The sequence below is a fragment of the Culex pipiens genome, chromosome 2 (assembly GCF_016801865.2).
Source record: "Culex pipiens pallens isolate TS chromosome 2, TS_CPP_V2, whole genome shotgun sequence".
Taxonomy (NCBI): Eukaryota; Metazoa; Arthropoda; class Insecta; order Diptera; family Culicidae; genus Culex; species Culex pipiens.
The window spans coordinates 20,069,431-20,088,127 of NC_068938.1; the positions used below are offsets into that span (position 1 = coordinate 20,069,431).

Sequence of the window (18,697 nt, forward strand, 5' to 3'; positions counted from 1 at the left end):
ATTGTGAACTGTGAATGTGATTAATTAATAGAATAAACATTTACAGTTCTGTAGCGAGTGGAAAATAAGTGTTTTTATTCCGCCACTCCGCTCACGGAACCGGTGCCCGGTTCGGCATCCCCCCGCGACTCAACATAGCCCTTTTAGTAAGAATTTAAAAAATTTCAAAGCGATAAAAAAAAATGTACAAATGTTTCATTTCACAGTTTTTAACTCACTAGGAGATGCATTAAAATTGTTTTTGAAAGATTTACTGTCCGAAGTTCAATTATTCGAAGGTTTGTATGGGACTTCGGATAATCGAATCACGAACAAAAAAAGTCTAATTTTTTTTATTTTCGTACTTAAAACATCAAATTCGAGTTCTGCGACCTCATTTTAGTCAAATTTGTGTGGTTGATTGCCTATTAAATTACAAAATGTATTTTTCAATATTACATCACCGCCATTTTGGCCGCCATTTTCGATTTAAACATTCTGAATAACTTTAGAGTAGCAAATTGACAAGCAAATTTCCACACAAAAAAATTGAACGAAAAAAATAATCGTGGGCTCACCTTTAAATTTAACTTTTCTACCTAAAAATTCAAAATCTCACAATACAGTCCAGACTCGATTATACGAAATTTCGATTATCCGAAGTTCGATTATCCGAAGGTTTGTATGGGACTTCGGATAATCAAATCAAATGTTTTTCGTTTTTTTTTCTTGTTTTCAACATCAAATTCGAGTTCTGTGACCACATTTTAGTCAAATTTGAATAGTTGATTGCCCATTAAATAACAAGACCGAGTCTCGTAGTCTAGTTGTAACGCTCCCGCCTCGTAAGCGGTAGATCGGGGTTCAAATCCCAGCTCGGACCAACACAACTGGTGATCTTTTCCCTTCTGGATTCGATTGCTTAGTAAAGGGAAGGTAGTGTATCGTCACAAACTGAACCTTATCAAGACACCTTAGGAAGACAACCTATGGAATGTTAACATTAACCTTAACATGTAAGCATGAAGTTGAATGATAAACTGTCACTGAATCCGCTTTGTAAATGCCGGCCCGGATACTCTTCACGGGTGTTCCCCTCAGGAACTTTACTTTTTACATTAAATAACAAGCATTGAGCTCGACAATTACAAATTAGAAAAAAAGAAAATCCTCTTTCGATTATCCGAAGTGAAATTTTTTTTAGGCCTTCGGATAGTCGAATCTGGAATTTATTTAAAAAAAATTCTTTCAGTGATTTTTTTAAGAAAGCCCGTCAAACTTCCCAAAAGTTTGTCTTTGACCACTTTTTAATACGATGTAACGGTAATATTTAAATTACGAAATACAAAAATATTTAGAGGTGTTATTTTGAAAGGTTGAATACTACCTCTTTTATGATGTAATTTTAAAGGTTGTTAACGATAAAATTATCGAGGTTCGATAGCAATAACGATAATCTATCGTTATCGTTATTTCGATAATTCTTTCGGCGATCGCAGATAATGGATGATAACTAATTTTTAAAATCTTTCTAAAATCGACTTTATTCCTGGGCTCAGCTGTAGGTTAGTCGTCGTCATCGACTAACAAATTCTTTACCGAAAATGTCACCCTCCTTAAACAATTTGGCGCCCTCAGCAGGGCCCAAGAGGAACTTTGCATTTTCCAAATTTGCCAAGTTGCCGAATTGTGCTGCGCCTTCATGAAAAAAATAGAGTGCCCCCTCAGGAGGCCCCAGGGCACCCAAAATAAATTTGTTTGAAAATTTAAAAAAAAATACCTAAGGAGGAATTTATTCAACTAAATCATGTTAAATTTTCAATGATTTCACTGAGAATATATTTTTTCAAAATGTAGTGAGTTTTTAAGTATAAATACTCAAAATTGTTCACAAAATACCGCAGTTTTCGAAAGTACTCAAATTTTCATAATTTGCAATATGGGTGCAATTTGATGTGCATTTTCATTTTATTAAATGTTGATAAAATACTGTATTTTTCAAAAATACTCAAATTTCTAAAATTCGCAAAGGAAACGGAATTTTAAAAATTTTGTGTTTAAAAAAACTCTAATGAAGTGAAAAAGCTTACAAAATTTCGCTTTGTTCGATACCCATATAGCAAATTATCAAAAATTTAGCACTTTCGAAAAATACGGAATTTTGTTAACATTAAGCATACTTTGAAACTTACTACATTTTAAAAATATATATTCTTAGTGAAAACAATGCAAATTTAACACAATTTGGTTGAACTAAGTCGATTTAAGAAATATTTTAAAAATGCATTATCGTCCATTATCGACCGCAGATAGAATTATTATCTTGACGGCCTCGTGGCGTGGTGGTTAGCGGCTTCGGCTGCCGATCCCTAAGTTGCTATGGGGCGCGGGTTCGATTCCCGCCTTATCCTCCTGGCCTTCTATCGGATGGGGAAGTAAAACGTCGGTCCATTTTGCGTAAAAGAGGACCCGGGGGTCGTTAAAGTGGATTGCTTTGCTTTGCTTTTGATAGAATTATCGAAAAAACGATAACGATAGATTATCGTTATATCGACGATAATTTTATCGATTAACAACCTTAAATTTTACCTCAATTCAGACTGAAAAAGTGACATACATCCAGAAAAGTGGTAAAATCCCTAGTAACATTTTTTAACTTACAAGTTTTATCAGGGTTCCTCATACGACCTAAATAGGCTTTTATGGCCTACTTAAAACCTAAAATGTTACTAGTGACTTTTCAATTTTTCAGAGGTAAATTACATATCAATATACATATATAAGCCATTGTGTTTCATATGTTTACATAGGACCTTTTCAAAAAAAAAACTCTAGATTTTTTTCTGACATAAAAGACCCTTCCCAGATGTAATAATTACCATGATTTTTTTCCTGTGCTTTACTTTTTTACACATTGTAAAAATGTGGAAAATTTGTAAATAAATTTCTAAAATTCCAAAACTTTGAATAAAAACAAACAGAAATTAAATGGTTGACAGTGGTCTAAGGCAAATTTCATGCACCACTCGATCAGCTGTCCGCGGCTGTGGGAGTCAATCCGCGTTGTGTAAACATTGCCACCACAAGTCAAAGTACACACCAAAAAAAACTGCACCTGCTAGTGTATTCGTGAAATGCGTGCTGCATCACTCCCACAAAGAAACAAAAGGATAAACTTGTGTTGGTTGCATTTCATTCATTACACAAGATACGTTTTAGCGTTTTAGTTTTGTGAAAAGCAAAAGCTTCATCTCTTGGCTCTTGCAGCAAAATAAACGGGGGGAAAACAGAATCAGAAGAGAAGTGTCACCGTAATTTGCTTTTATCCACAATTTTCTTCTCTCTAATTACATCAACTAGAGCACACAAACTCGCAACACTCACACCAGCGCGGCGAGGGCCACTTTCTGTGACAGTGTGCGGTAATTAATCAAAGTAATAGGCAGGTCGTTAAAAATTTACAGCCTTTCTGGGGGAAAAAATGGAATTACGTCTGCAGCAGGAGACCATTTCCAAAAAAGTGCCTTATCACCTGCTGCAGTTGGTGCTTCTTTTTTCCAAGCCAGAACATTCCTTCTCCAACACAGAAATTCTGAAACTACTCTGATTGCGAGTTCTGTTTTCGTCGCTGGTTTCTAAACAAATTTTCCTTTCTCTCTTCTAAGAGCTGAAGAAGGCTTGAAAATGCTTCCACATTTAGCCGATGACGTTTGCATTGCTTTACACCTGCTTCGCTGACTCACACCACACAAAACACGGCCTACGATTAAACAATGGGAGCCTCCCATGAATGGGTAAAGGCAGTTCTTTCACCACCACCATTCGTCGTAAGTTTATGATCCCGTTGGCTCTTGCACTTCGTGAACACTCGCGACGGGCGGACGACGCTCCGTTATTCCACACTGGCTGGCTGGCTGCTACTTTTGATGGATTCGAGCTTTGGCAGCCAGGTGGCAAGTGATGCCAAATCAACAATGTAAGATTTTACTTATTTTGAGTTGCTATCAATCAAATCATACTTTAATCCTGGCTTTAATCTATCAGAATAAGCATTAGGGACAATATTTTATATTGAAACTGAAATTGAATTTTATTAAAGAGAAAAAAAAACATAAATCAGCTTGTTCTTGTGTGTTTTGTATTTTTTTTTTATTTCGCTAAAGGGACTTTCCCTATGACTAGGGGAAATATACCCTTTCTAATCAAACACCTATCTTCATCATATGGAAAGTTTGATGCTCGATTAAAGCTCCAAAAATACTATTTAGGCTGTAAACTTACCAGCAACAGCACCGCCTCGAGTAAGCACGCAAATGTATGCCACTTACTGGACAAAAAGATCAAATTTAATGCACTTTTGATCATAATTTCTATTTTGCGAGACCATTTCTCATCATTTTGGTGGCACACACATCCACACGCAGGATCAGAGGTTAACTGCTTAACGAAAGTCGCCATCAATATCTTTTCACTTGCGCTAACGATTTCAAAGCGCTTAAGATATAAAATTGCTTCCAACTACCGGCAACATGTTCTTTTGCCCATTAGTTAGTCACTCACTTGAAAAATAATCCCGAAACATGTAAATAATTAGCAAGCACCATCAAAAAAACAAACGCGCTAAGTCTTTTGACGTTTCAATTTTGACCATCCATTCTAATCGAAGGCTGAAGAAAACCGAGCGAGAAGCGAAGGCAAATAAAGAACAAAGGGTGGCCACCAACACCATCAGCAGCGCTTGTGGTGTTGCCAGGAAACTTTCTCTATAAATGCTACTTTTCGTGAGTGTTCGTTGAAAATTTCATCAATTTTGGCAGCACGAAGCACACCCAAACGAGCGTTGGAAGAAAAAAAGAACTAAGCTGAAAATACAAAAATGGGCGTGACCCAATGCACACGACTGATTAGAATGCGTTTTTAAAATATTTTTTTAAAATGCTTGTAAAAGGAATAGCATAACTTTTAATAAAAATGAAAATAAACAGAAATGTTCACAAAAAGTTGCTCTACTCGTTGGTGTACTTGGTTTTACTGAATTTCAAGGAACACTCCAGATTATCCAGCATCATTCAAACAAGACCGCTTATTAGGCTTAAAATGGGTTTATTTCCCCTATAAAATAAAATTAGCATTTTTAAATTCTTACCTTACTGAGGAAAGGCTATAAAATCACTCGAAAAATGAACTTTGACTTAATTTGACCACCTGGACCCACCTTCACGTATACATATCGACTCAGAATTAAATTCTGAGCAAATGTCTGTGGGGATGTGTGTAGACATGATTTTTTTTCCACACGATTTTCTCAGAACTGGCTGAACCGATTTTGGCCGGGTCCGCCTTATTCGATTCGTTTTGGGGTCCCACAAGACCCTATTAAAATTAATTCTGTTTAGTAAAGTATTTAAAAAGTTATGCTAAGAAAAAGATTTTTCTATCTACAAAAAGGGTGATTTTTCGCATAACCTCAAAAGGCCGGGTCTTTTTGTTTACGTGCGAGAGTCGCGCCAGATGCGAAACGCCCGGGTGCCACATTGCTTCAAATGAGAGTCTGCATGTTTTCTGGAGAAGTCTGTATCAGGTATATATATTTTCCATAAACTTATTTTCATTATTACTTTGTAAATGTGAGGAAGGCACCAACCACCTAATAATGGATTAAGAAACGTTTTTGTAATAAATCGTGTCTTGTTATACATTTTTAGAAAGGTATTGAAAAAAAAGCCCAAAACATTGTGGATCTGACAACCCTATCAAGTGTTATTTATTCACTTTTAGGAGGCCGGATCTCAGATATTGTGATAGAAATACTGTCCGAATCTTCCATGCGAACTATGGATAGGTTTTTATCAGACCTTGTCGATGATCCAGAAAGATTGAAGGTCTGAAAACCCTGTCAAAAGAAATGAGTAATAAAGTTGATTTGTTAAACATGTTAAGGGGGAATGTTGACTTTATGTATGTGACCCTTTATGGTGTCTTCGGGAAAGTTGTTCTAAATTTAATGAAGGTGCTACATTTGAGAATTGATAAAGATTGGACGACTTTTGCGCCCTCCACAGGTAAAAAACTGAAACAGTTGCTTTTCTCCATACATTTTGTCAATTTTTCCCATACAAACATCAAGCGATTACAGGGAGGGGTTCCCGTGGTCAGAATGAGCTCAAATTTGGAATTTAGCCTAGTGATGAGTCAATCTATGATTTCAGGGGGTAGCCCCGAGAAAGCCCGGATTTGGACATAGTGAAGGTGGGTCTACAAAGCAAATTCTGATGTTCGTTTTCAGTTAAAATTTTCTGAAAACTGCACTACTGAAATCTTCAGTTAGTTTTTCGCTGAACTTCAGTTAAAATTTGTATGGAGCTGTCAAAGTTTGCTTAAATATCAGCAAATTTTCATTTACTGAAAATTTCAATAGTGCAGATTTTAGTAAATTTAACTGAATTCAGTAATGAGAAATTGGTGTGTAGGAGGTCTAATGAAGAATTTAATTTTTCGAGTAAATTTAAAGCATTTCCTCACTGGCAAAAAAAGAGAAAAAAAATAAAGATTGAACAATTTTAAAACTAATTTTTTTATGTAAAAATGTAATTTTTTCAATAAGTTTTCAATTTGAGATGAAAATAAAGATAAATGTATCTTATGGAGCTATTAGACTACTGCAAAGAAAATCGCACATTTTGACAGTTTGTCGGCTTTGTACGCCAACATTTGTTTGCAGAAACGTTAGCCTGCATACATTTGGCTTTGTTTGCGAGTTTGGCAAAATGTCAAACACAAACAAGTGCAAGTTTGTTTGCCATGGTCTAATACCTCCTTAAGTATACTTTTTAGGTTCCCTTTATGTTTTTGCATAAATCATATTTTTTGCACGATTTTTAAGTAAATATTATATCCAGTGATTTAGGATCAACTTGACTTGACTAAATACAGTTCAGACTCGATTATCCGAAGCCTCGTTTATCCGAAGGTTTGTTTGACTTCGGATAATCGAATCACGAGCATTTTTTTTCTTATTTTTTTATTTTCTTAATTTTAGCATCAGATTCGAGTTCTGCGAACCCATTTTAGTCAAGTTTGAATGGTTGATCTGCCGTTCTACGCATAATTGTCCCATGTTCAAAAAAGTGCAACTAAGAAAAACGCGATTGAAATTTTTCGTCCGTTTTTTTGTGTTTCTACGCATAATTGTCCCGTGGGTTCCTATTCACCCCATAAGTCCCTAATCATCCCAGTTAGCAGTTTATAACTCTTATTTGTAATCCTCTTGCTATACAATAGGTAAACAAGACACAAAACGTCGTAAAACTGATAATTTCGTGAAAGAAAATACTTGGTGGGACAATTATGCGTAGAAGTTCAACGATGGGACAAACAGACTTGGTGTTGTTTTCAATGAGTTTCCGAACAAAGTACTAGATTTTATGTGTTTTTCGAAAAGTAAACGTCAAACTAAACCTAAAAATGACAAAAAGTCAGAATCGACCAAAAATGACATGGGACAATTATGCGTAGAACGGCAGTGATTGCCTGCTAAATTCAATATTTCATTTTTTCAATATTTCATCGCCGCCATTTTGGTCGCCATCTTGGATTTAAAAATTCTAAATCACTTCAGAGTAGTTTAGGGGTCATACTAAAGCTCAACAATCTAAAATAAGAATGCGAAAAATTTTTTTTTTCGTGATTCGATTTTTCAAAATTTTAAATTCGAAATGAAATTTTGTCAAAGCTTTTGGACGATCGAGTCTGGACTGTACATAAAAAAAGTCGAACATTCAATTTTGTATAGCTATTAAATTCTTAATTTTGAAAAAAATATCAAATGTTTAAGCTATTTTTTTTAATTTCCGAATTTTTGAACATTTATATTTTTTTGTATTTTTAGCATGTTGTAGATTCGATCCTATTTCCATCCTTTTTTCTATTCAATGTTAGGTGCTCGACGGAATCACATTCTGTCCCCTATTAAAAAAAAATAGTTTTAGAATTTTTGTTTGCAAATCTTCGAATTTTCGATACTCGAAGGTATTAAGGTGCCATCCTGAAATCTATTGTGTTTCATATGTTTATAGGACCTTTAAAAATAAAAACTCTAGATATCTTCACCCAGGCAAATTTTTTTTTTTTTTTTTTGGGAGGGTGGTCCAGCCGCACATCGTTGATGTTGAAACCTCTAAACTGGGCCCTCGTCCTGTCACGTCCGTCAGTTGTCTTGTCGTACATTACAACTAGAACCAGATCTGCCAATGAATTAGTACACTTCGACCAAATAAACACTGACGCTGTATGGATCTGACTCTAGAATAAATGCACAGTTGTATGTTATTCATAAGTCCAACTTATTCAATTATTCATTTAAGTCCAAATATTCAAAACTAAACGTTCCTTTAACTGTTGTAGTACTACTTCTATCAAAAAACAATAAAAATTTGTGAACTGATATACAAATAGGATAGAAATCGCGATTTGAAAAAGAAATGACCATTTACGTCAAAAGATCCGTAGTTCCTCGATTCGCAACAATGGTCAATACAACCATAATCCGAAAACCGTTAGTTCAACAGATCAACGAATTTTGTCCGATATCATTACATTATCAGGGTTGTTACGGAAAAGTCGAAAAAAAATCCGCGCCAGATCCGCGCCGACCGAAACCTTAATCCGCGCGAAATCCGCGCCATATAAAAAAAACTGGGACCAACATTTAAGAAATGTTATTTCCAAAGAAAAAAACTAATACAGAAAGTATTTTATTAAAAATATGAAACTCGTTTTATGTTTGAAGGAATGAAAGCTAAAAATCCTTTTAAAAAATACCTCAAGAGACATCAAGAAAAGTGTCACCAAAAAAAATCCTTTTTGCAAATCAGAGGGACACTACAATAATTTTGACCAACATAAATAAAATAGAAAATTATAAACCAATATACAGTCATCCCTCATATTCGGAACAGTTTACAGATCGGCCAATGTTCAAAAAATCATAGCAAATCGAGAATTGAACTTATTGATTCGCTTTTACCTTCATTTGAAAGCTTTTCTTGCGATCTTTCGAATGCTGTATAGAACAACTGCAAATTTTAACTTTTATATCAAGTTTTTGAAGAAAAACTTTGACCCTTGAAATCCACAAATTCGGAACACTTTTTTCTTACGGATGTAAACAAACTTTGGTTCTCTCCATGAGTCCATAATTTTCACAAAATAATGACTTGACGCACTGAAACAAACTAAATTCAAGCTTAGTTATGTTTTATGAATGGTCTGATAACTTTTTTTGTGAAAATATCTGTTAAATTCAGGTGTTCCACATTTGTGGGAGGCACAATAACATCCCACAATTATGGAACAGGCAATTCGGAGGCAGTGTTTTGCAGCTCTAAACAAAACAGTCTCGACATGCAGTTTTTTTTCAAAAAGAACTCCTTTTGCTAGTGAAATAGCAAGTGAATGTCCAAATAAAGGTCCTAAAAATAGAAGGGTCGCCAGAAAAGATTCCTTTGGCATGCTATTGACAAATTATCACAAAAGTGTTCCGAATTTGTGGGTGTTCCGAATATATGGGATGACTGTAAACAAAATTAGAAAATCTAATAAATGAAATTTAACTTCAAAAATATAAGCTCAAACAAACCAAAATCTAAAATTTTTATATGATTAAATATTATTTTTCGAAATTCTAAAAATTCAAAATCTATGAATTTTAATACAGATTGTATTCCAAATTCCTCACTAAAATTTCATTCCGAAACAAATTGCATTTCCAATATTTGAAATATTTTCTTCTAAAAATTTAAGAATTTAAGAATTTAAGAATTTAAGAATTTAAGAATTTCAGAATTTCAGAATTTCAGAATTTAAGAATTTAAGAATTTAAGAATTTAAGAATTTAAGAATTTAAGAATTTAAGAATTTAAGAATTTAAGAATTTAAGAATTTAAGAATTTAAGAATTTAAGAATTTAAGAATTTAAGAATTTAAGAATTTAAGAATTTAAGAATTTAAGAATTTAAGAATTTAAGAATTTAAGAATTTAAGAATTTAAGAATTTAAGAATTTAAGAATTTAAGAATTTAAGAATTTAAGAATTTAAGAATTTAAGAATTTAAGAATTTAAGAATTTAAGAATTTAAGAATTTAAGAATTTAAGAATTTAAGAATTTAAGAATTTAAGAATTTAAGAATTTAAGAATTTCGGAATTTAAGAATTTAAATTTTATTTGAGATTTTTGAGATTCCCGTTTTATTGCAAAATAGTTTTAAATTTAATGTTTTTAGTTTTCAAATCTTGATTTTTTTAATTTCGATTTTTTTTAATTTGCATTTTTCTTTAAATTTTGAATTTTTGATTTTTTAGGTTTTTGGAATTTTTATATTACGAAATTCGAAATTGTTTTAATCTAAATCTTAATTTAAAAAAAACTATGAAAATAGTAAAAAAAGTTTCGAATTTTTGAAATTTGAATTTTGAATGATGGAGCATTAATTTTTGAATGTTCTGATCTTTTTATTTTTCGCCAAGAATGTTTAAATTTAGAAAAATATTTCTACGGGTAAATCCCATCTAAAATTCAAAGGCAAATTGAATATATCCACTATAAAATTAAAAATAAATAAGGTTAAAAAAACATTACTCAAAACTCAAAAGAAATTACATATTCAGAGCCGGATATATTAAGAAATGAGTAAAGTGTAGTAATAATTTTATTTAAGAAAATCTCAACCATACATTTAAAAAATCATCTCTACATAATCTTCATCTTAATTTTTCGACGGTTCGTATTAAGAAAATACAAACAAACATTTTCAGAAAAAAATCTATTAATAAGAAATTGGAATTGCACTCAATGGATAAAAACGAATTCTCGTTATTCTTGATATTATTTTTCTTAATAACTTGAAAGTAATTCTATCTATTTATTCATCAAAATTGCCATCCGCGCGAAATCCGCGCCTGAGCAAAATTAGTCAGCAAATCCGCGCCAAATCCGCGCTATCCGCGCGAAACGCGCCATCCGCGCGATCCGCGCCGTCCGTAACAACCCTGCATTATTGATTGATCGAGACTCTATGGACATTTAGCATTAGCATTAGCATTAGCATTTGGAGGACGCCCCACCACCGGAAGGCTCCACAACGCTTATCCCACTGTTTGGTGTGGTTGTATTAGACCCTCATCCGGAACAATAATCCAACACGGGAGATACCATGTCTTCATCTTTTGATGAGTGTGTAATACAGCCCAGGGCATAAGAGGGTCCAGGCCGGGTCCAAGCTATCCTCAGGGAAGGGGAGGATCGTTAGTAAACACATATCTAAAGTGCGCAAGGACCCCTACGTCACTTTAGTGGTATAGATGTTTGTAGGGAGGTTTTGGACTCAATGTTAGTAGGAGAGGTAGAACCCTAGGATACACCTCGAAAGGCTCTATGAGACTCTATGGACATTTTGACATAAAAGAATGCCTAGTATTCTACATCAATCAAAGTTTATTGACAGCATTACTCTAACTTAACAATTGCAACTAAATTTATCATCAAATAGATTTGGAAAGCATACAGATTTATTTTAAATGCTAATGCTAAGCAACAAATCAATTGTACTATCCTAAAGTCCCACCTAAAACCCACATTGTGATAGTGAAAAAGTCACAAAAGCAGCGGTTTCTTGTGCAATTGTGATATTTTCACTATCGGAGAACTACCTAGTTCACGAAGACAGCTTATCGGTCGACGCTTAAGCCCTGGGGCTGCGACAAAGCGAGTTCTCGTAGCATGAAGTGGTGTCCATAGTGCTTATAAAAAAGAATGTATACCCAAATTTTAACTAATGCACTAGGATCAAATCATGCCCCTTGACTTTACAAGGCCCAGGGAGATATCTTCACCCAGGCAAATTAAAACTGAAATTACACGATTTTCGCACCATTCGATTGGAAATATTGTCAGATATTTTTTTATTAAACTTCCAACAGAGGCTCCGTATTTTAACTGAAGGAAAAATGCAAAACAAATGCTGTCATAATGTTGAGAACTTCTGAACAAAGCGTATGCTTCCCACGCACCGACGTGAACTTTAAGTATCAAAAATGCAGAAAATTGACCACCGAGAAAGCCACTTCCCTAACACGGACGTAACTTTCAAGTACCGTTATCTGGGGCGAATCGGGACAGCTGTCTTGTTTCTGCAACAATTTTTGGATATTTTTGATTGGATTCGGATAGAACAGACACAAAACAGCTTAAATAGTTTTTTTAATATCAAGGTTCAACACATTGCTGAATTTCCAATAACTCTTGATATGAATTAAACATAAATGCCATTCTGGTTATGTCACGGCATAACAACTTTGACTTTTCAGTTACATATGCGACATTTTATCAACTTTCGATCGGACTTTCAAAATTGAGCATTGCTCTCTGGCCTTCAAAATGCAATTATTAATGAATCAAATAGGGATTTGATGCTAATATATGAAAGGAACGACATCTTCTGACAAATTTGTTAGAAAGCTCTCCTCATTTATCTTACAAAAACCCTTAAAACTTTAAAGTATCAATAAAACTTCACAAAGTAATGATAATGAGCATTTTTGTGGATGCATCCAAGTTTAAAAAAAAAGGTCAAACGTTTAGGTTTGGTGGTACATAAAGACCTTGTTCCAAATCAAAATTTTGAGCGCAGCCAATAATGTATTCGATGAAATTGCACTCGAGAGAAACATTTTGGTCTTAGTTTTTAGATTTCAAGTGCTGTTCAAGTATCTTAAATTCTTTACCATTATGGTTATCCTTGTAGCATTAATACTGCACTTTGGAGCGAATAACAACCCTGTAGCATCCAACATACCTGAAATCTGTCGCTATCAAAGAATACCTTCATTCCGTTCCGATTTTAAAATCCCAAATCAACAAGTAGCACAACTCCGTAAAAAAATTCCATTGTTTTTCCTCTCCACCACAACCAAACACTGGCACCACTGCCGTGGCAGCATAAAATCCCGTTGTTTGCTTCTGCTGCTGCTGCGCCGAGGGAAAATCCTCCTCTCCCCCTTCAAAGCCCCTCAAAAAGCTGGGTCAATGTTTTGAATCCCAGCATGCCACACACATTCACACGCACACACACAGCAAGCCATTTAAATTTGACACTTCTTCCATCATCAGCGCGAGTTGGTCGGAAAAGCCAGCAAAAGCTCCTTTGTCTTCGCCGCCGAATTTTCACCGACTTTTTTTTAAGAGTGATGCACTTTTTCTTTTATTTTGAGATTTTTTCCACAAATGATACTGACCTGTAGTTTATTTATTTTTTTCACTTATTTTCTGTAACTTTTAGCACTTGATTACTCTTTGCGCTCTCTCTCCCTTTCTCTTTTGGTGGCTTTTTCTCCTGACGGACGCCTAAACTGCCGTCGTCGCCTTCGGTGGAAAATGCGATTTTTCACTGTGGCGTCGGAAAAGCGCCCAATTTGACACATCAACACGGGGCAAAGTATCCATTTTTACACGGTTTTCGACGGGGGCTTATCCCTCCTCTGAGTGTGTATTATTTTTCGTCGGTTTTTCTCAGCGTTTTCGTCCAGAGCCTGCTTTTCTACTTTTTTCTTATTTTCCTCCTTCTTCGCGTTTTTCTCTTCCTCCTCCTCCTGCTGCTGCTGCTGGTCGTCGACGAAAGTGGAGCGACGGAGACGGCAAGAGCCCGTCGGAACAAGAAGACCAAGCGAGAGGGAAGAAAAAAGGAGGTTGCTGCGACGACGACGACGAAAATCTGAAATTCTTTCGTGACCGATTCCCGAGACCACAGCAAACCATGGCCAACGGGGCTCACACTTCCGCACGCACTCTGTCCGCGGCACAGGACACAGGTTCCACACGATTGTCACCCGGGGATCGCCGTACCGTACCGGGGCGAATTTGGTCGCAAACTTTCGGAGACGGGAAGAAGACACACACTCCGCGGAACTGTTCGCGACGACGTCAAATTTTTGAGCGCTGCCTTCTGCTGCTGCTGGCCCTCCGTTGTGAGAGTTTAACAAAAATGGCGAACCCGAACGCGACGAAAGCTCTCCACCAGTGAGTGTGCCAAGGGGGTGTGACAGCGGTGAGCAGGGGGATGACGCGATATGGAAGCTGTCAAAGTGACGTTTTTTCGAACATTAAGCTTCATTCAAAATTCACTTCCGAACATACCAAATCACCGAGTAACTTTTCATCAACTCATACAAAAACTTGACGCATTTGTCAGACTTTTGGCATGCAACTTGCGTTGACAGCTGACGTTGTTTTCGTTTTGCGTTTACACCTTTGCATCTTGGGCCGACTCCGAAACGGGAACTTTGCGCTTGCAAGCTGGTGAGCGTAAAAGCGCAATCTCGGTTTGATTGTGTTGGTTTCATGTGACGGCATAGGGGGCTGGAATGAAGTCGCTGTCAAATTTACAAAATGACAGATAAGTAGAATAACGATTGTTTACTTAGAAAAATACGACTTCTGTTGAATGAAAGGTATTTCAAAAGTTTTTTTAAACATCGTTAACAATTCGTTCACCAGTTAACAATTCTTGACTTTTTTTTGATAAGGTCCTATAAACAAATGTAAACATTGAGTGTATCCCTTTCACACCTTATGTCAAAGTCCATCGGAGTAAGCGGGATACACTCAATGTTTACTTTTGTTTATAGGACCTTATCAAAAAAAAGTCAAGAATTTTTTTGTCCAATTAGCTGTAAAAATAACCTAAAACTTGACGCTATATGCCATCCCCCTGAATCAACAACATCTCTCGCGCGAGACTGTCAGAAGGATTGATGGGTGGGTGCGGCCCGAAAGCTGTTGGCGATTGTGATGGTGTTGGTGAGATGCGTTGCGTTGGAGAAAAGCAAAGCTTTTCACAGTCGAGGCCAGCGTACTGAACTGAGGGGTAAGACAAAGTTTACGATTTGACGGATTTAATTTTTTATCATGTGATTTCTAATCTGAAATCTAGAAAAATATTGCAGATTGCAGCGATTTTTAGACAATCGTGCAACTTGGGGAAAGCTCTATACAAAAGTGCACACCTCAAACTACAGCAGAAAAAAAACTGTCTAAGACACACACCCTAGTTTGAAACTGTTCTAAAGTGTTCGAAAGCAGCAAAGCTCAGTCGAGACACGCACCACTGTAGGCGAGCGGGGGGGAGAAGAGGTAGGATTTCAAGTGTGCAAATATTTGGTGTGCAGTTATGATTTGCAAGGGTGGAGAATTTGGTGCAAAGTGTGCAATACATTTAGGGATATTGGCTAATGCATGAAGTGATTTGTTTCCATTTTTTGGGACACTCCGCAAACGTCAAACCATACAAAATTGCTGAGATCCGGCAGTAATTTGTATTGATTTGACGTGAGGGTGCCGAAAAGTTTGGTTATGTTCCGCTTGCAAAACTCTTTGTGTACAAATTCACTACGGTCCATTTGCATTGTTTTACTAGATTAGTTGTACATATTGCACTTTGTTTTACACGTAGGGTTACCAGGTCAAAATTTGGAAAATCTGGCAAAGTATCGATCAAACATCTGGAAAAATCTGGCAGACGAAAATCTAACAAATTTCAATGGGGGAGGATATGAATGAATTTAAAAGTTTGTAGAATTCAGATGTTTAAACTGTTTTTAAGGCCTAAAAAGGTAGAATACAGTTTTTATTTAATAAAAACACAATCTAATATTTTTGAATTTCAATCAAAATCTTTCATTTTAATCCAAAAATTGTACAAAATGGACATAAAGTGAAAATCTGTCAATATCTGGCACTGAGAAGGATTAATCTTTATTCTGGCTGACACTTGAAAAATCTGGCATTCCCAGATTTATCTGGCAACCCTGACACGTCAAAAAGTCAAAGTTGGTTTGCAATAGAAGAAAAATTAATAATGAACTTATCTAGACTTTTTTAAAAGGTCCAATCTGAAAAAAAAAAATCAAGTGTTCAATTTATAAATTTCTTGAAACACATAAAATTCTCAAAATTTTTAAAGTTCGTAAAATTCTTAAAAATTTAAAAATTCTTAAAAAATTTAAAATTCTTAAAATTTTTAAAAATCTTAAAATTCTTAAAATATTATGAAATTTTTAAATATTTAAAATTATTGAAATTCCTAAAATTCTTAAAATTACTAAAATAATTCTTAGATACTTGAAATTAAAAAAAAATCCTGATTTTTTTTTATTTTTTATGTATTTAAAATTTTTAAAAACCATGAAATTCTTAAAATTTTAAATTCTTATAATTCTTGAAATTGTTATTTTTTTTAAATTCTTGGAATTCTTAAAATTCCTATATAAATCTGAAATTTTTGAAAATCTTGGAATTCTTGAAATTCTTGATAAAATTTTTTATTCCTTTTTTTATTGCATTTTTTTGAAGTTTTGATTTATGAAATTTTCTTATTTCAAATTTTGAATCTTTGATTTTTTTTACTTTGATTTTTTGTATTGTTAAATAGCCGTCTATGGTTTTATTTGAAAAGATCACATAAATATATTACATAATAGCACAGCCGAACGAACATGACACGGGGTTTCAAAAAGTAAAGCAGGTTCGCTTATGTCAAAATCTTCGCGCCACGTGGTTTAAAACGCAAACATAGCCAGCTGATGATGCAATGGGCATTTTTTGAAATGGTCGTATGAATGTATATTAAAAATACCATTTCAATATTTTTTTCGGCAATTTTAGGGACCATGATAAATTACATAGAATCATAAAGACAAACTTTATGCCAAAAAACTGTTTCTAGCACCATAATAATGCCAAATATTTTAATTAATTGTCGCATAAGACATTTTGAGAAATCATGCTTAATCGAGCGATGCTACTTCGACAACTTGAATGTAGACGGCGCAAGTGATAGTTTGCTTCAGAAATTTGAAGAAAATTTGTTCTTGGTGTCATGTCCGTTCGTCCGTGATAATAGAATGTAACAAAAATGACTTTTTGGCGGGCATTCAGGGGCTGGTTCCGGTGGGCGTACTGAGCCCAAATCCCAAATATGAGCTTGATTGGACGTAACAGGAGCTGGCGCTCCGCCATTCAATTTTAAATATAATTTAACCCGTAAAAATACTTTTTTTAATGACTATTTTTGAGGCACTTTGGCTACCAATGCCTTTACCAAAAACATTACTGGCGTGTAGGCCAGATCCTTGCGCATATTTTGATATATACACACCATGAAAAAATACTCTAAATTTAAAAAGATCGTTCGTTGGATTAAAAGTTCGCGTTGGTGAATATTCGTAGAAAGTTCAAACTTTTTAATTTAAAAGTTAGAAAGTTGTTGATACTACCATGCATTTCTGGAACAAAATCGTTGTATCGGTAAAAGTTTTTTGCTATTAATTTAAGAAGAAACTTTTTATGGCATGAATAAACAACATTTAACATTACAGTGATGATTTTCAAAAATGTGATGGATTTTATTTCAATATTTTAATATTAAAACAGTTGCTTCCGTTTTTTTGTATTCAACGCATCTGCTTATGGTAGGCTAACTTCCGCGTCCAAGCTGAACCGATTCTTACGGTACGCCACCGGTCACGTCCGAAGGCCCCATGCTGAGCAGGTTACGGATGGACGTTTCGTTGGGCAGCAACATCGCGGCCTTCATCTTGGAGCGCGACAGCGTTGTAGAGAACAGGGTGGTCTCGTTGCCGGCCATCATCAGGACAGGCATGGAGGAGTTGGCCATTGGTTGTTGATTCGGGAAGGGAAGTCGACGTTTTCCGGCTGGGAAGTAAAGCGCCTGAAGGGATAGTTCCCGATCACTTCGTCCTCCTTCGAGAATGACACAGATGTTCCAACTCGCCGTCAAAGTTCATCCCGCCGAAGCTGCGTTTGTGGGCGGTAGTTGCTGAAAGAGTTTGAAAGTAAATGAAATTGGTGAGACACTGAGCACATTCTCAATACTCACCGGTGACTTCTTCGGTATTCCAGGTAGATGTTCTTGATCAGGTTCGTCGGATCTCGCTCCAACCTCTGGAAGTAATCCGAGTACGTCAACTCCAGGACTTGCGGCTTTCGTACAGACGGTCCATCCAGAACTGGTGCAAACTGTTCTTCTGGATGTTTAGGTAATAATCGTCAAACATGTCCCGCAACGAGAAATGGACTGCGGACCCTCAGGACATCCCACACTGTCCCGTCATCACTTCCGTCACATAATGCCGCTGATGGTCGTAAACCGCCGGCACCGAGTGCAACATCCGCGCTGACCACCTCCGATTATGGCGCTTCTCGTCGTTTCCCTCTTCCGTCGGATCCTTCTCCTCACCGTTAAAATTTACTTTATCGTACTTGTTCGAAAAGCGGATGTAAATCTGCTTCAACTTCAATTTCGTCCACCTGGCCACCACCACCGAATACAACCGGTGCAAATCCACATCCCGACCTCCGATCTTTGGCAACCGCATAAACTGCGTCCTACAAAAACAAACAAAATTAATCACAAACGCCACCAAACACCCAAGCTTCCTTCTTACCAACTCCGGTCGTGGAACAGCTGCAGGTCCTGCAGGAAGCTGGCCTTGTCCTTTTTCGAAAACCAACTTTCCCCCCGACCTCGTCCCGCACCGGCACCGGCTCAGTACGCCTACCGGAACCAGCCCCTGAATGCCCGCTAAAAATGTCATTTTTGTTACATCCTCCTTTTCAACCTTAAAAAATCAGTATTTGTATTTTTT

At 35.9% G+C, this 18,697-nt stretch overlaps 1 protein-coding gene across 1 annotated transcript in view; it reads right to left on the reverse strand.

Moving 5' to 3' along the window:
• Positions 1-14,041, reverse strand: part of LOC120432469 (nipped-B protein) — a 36,006-nt gene extending 21,965 nt beyond the window's left edge. The window contains exon 1 of the mRNA XM_039597698.2: positions 13,271-14,041. The gene's annotated coding sequence lies outside the window, so the exon portion shown is untranslated. The remainder of the gene's footprint in view (positions 1-13,270) is intronic.
• Positions 14,042-18,697: the final 4,656 nt, after the last annotated feature.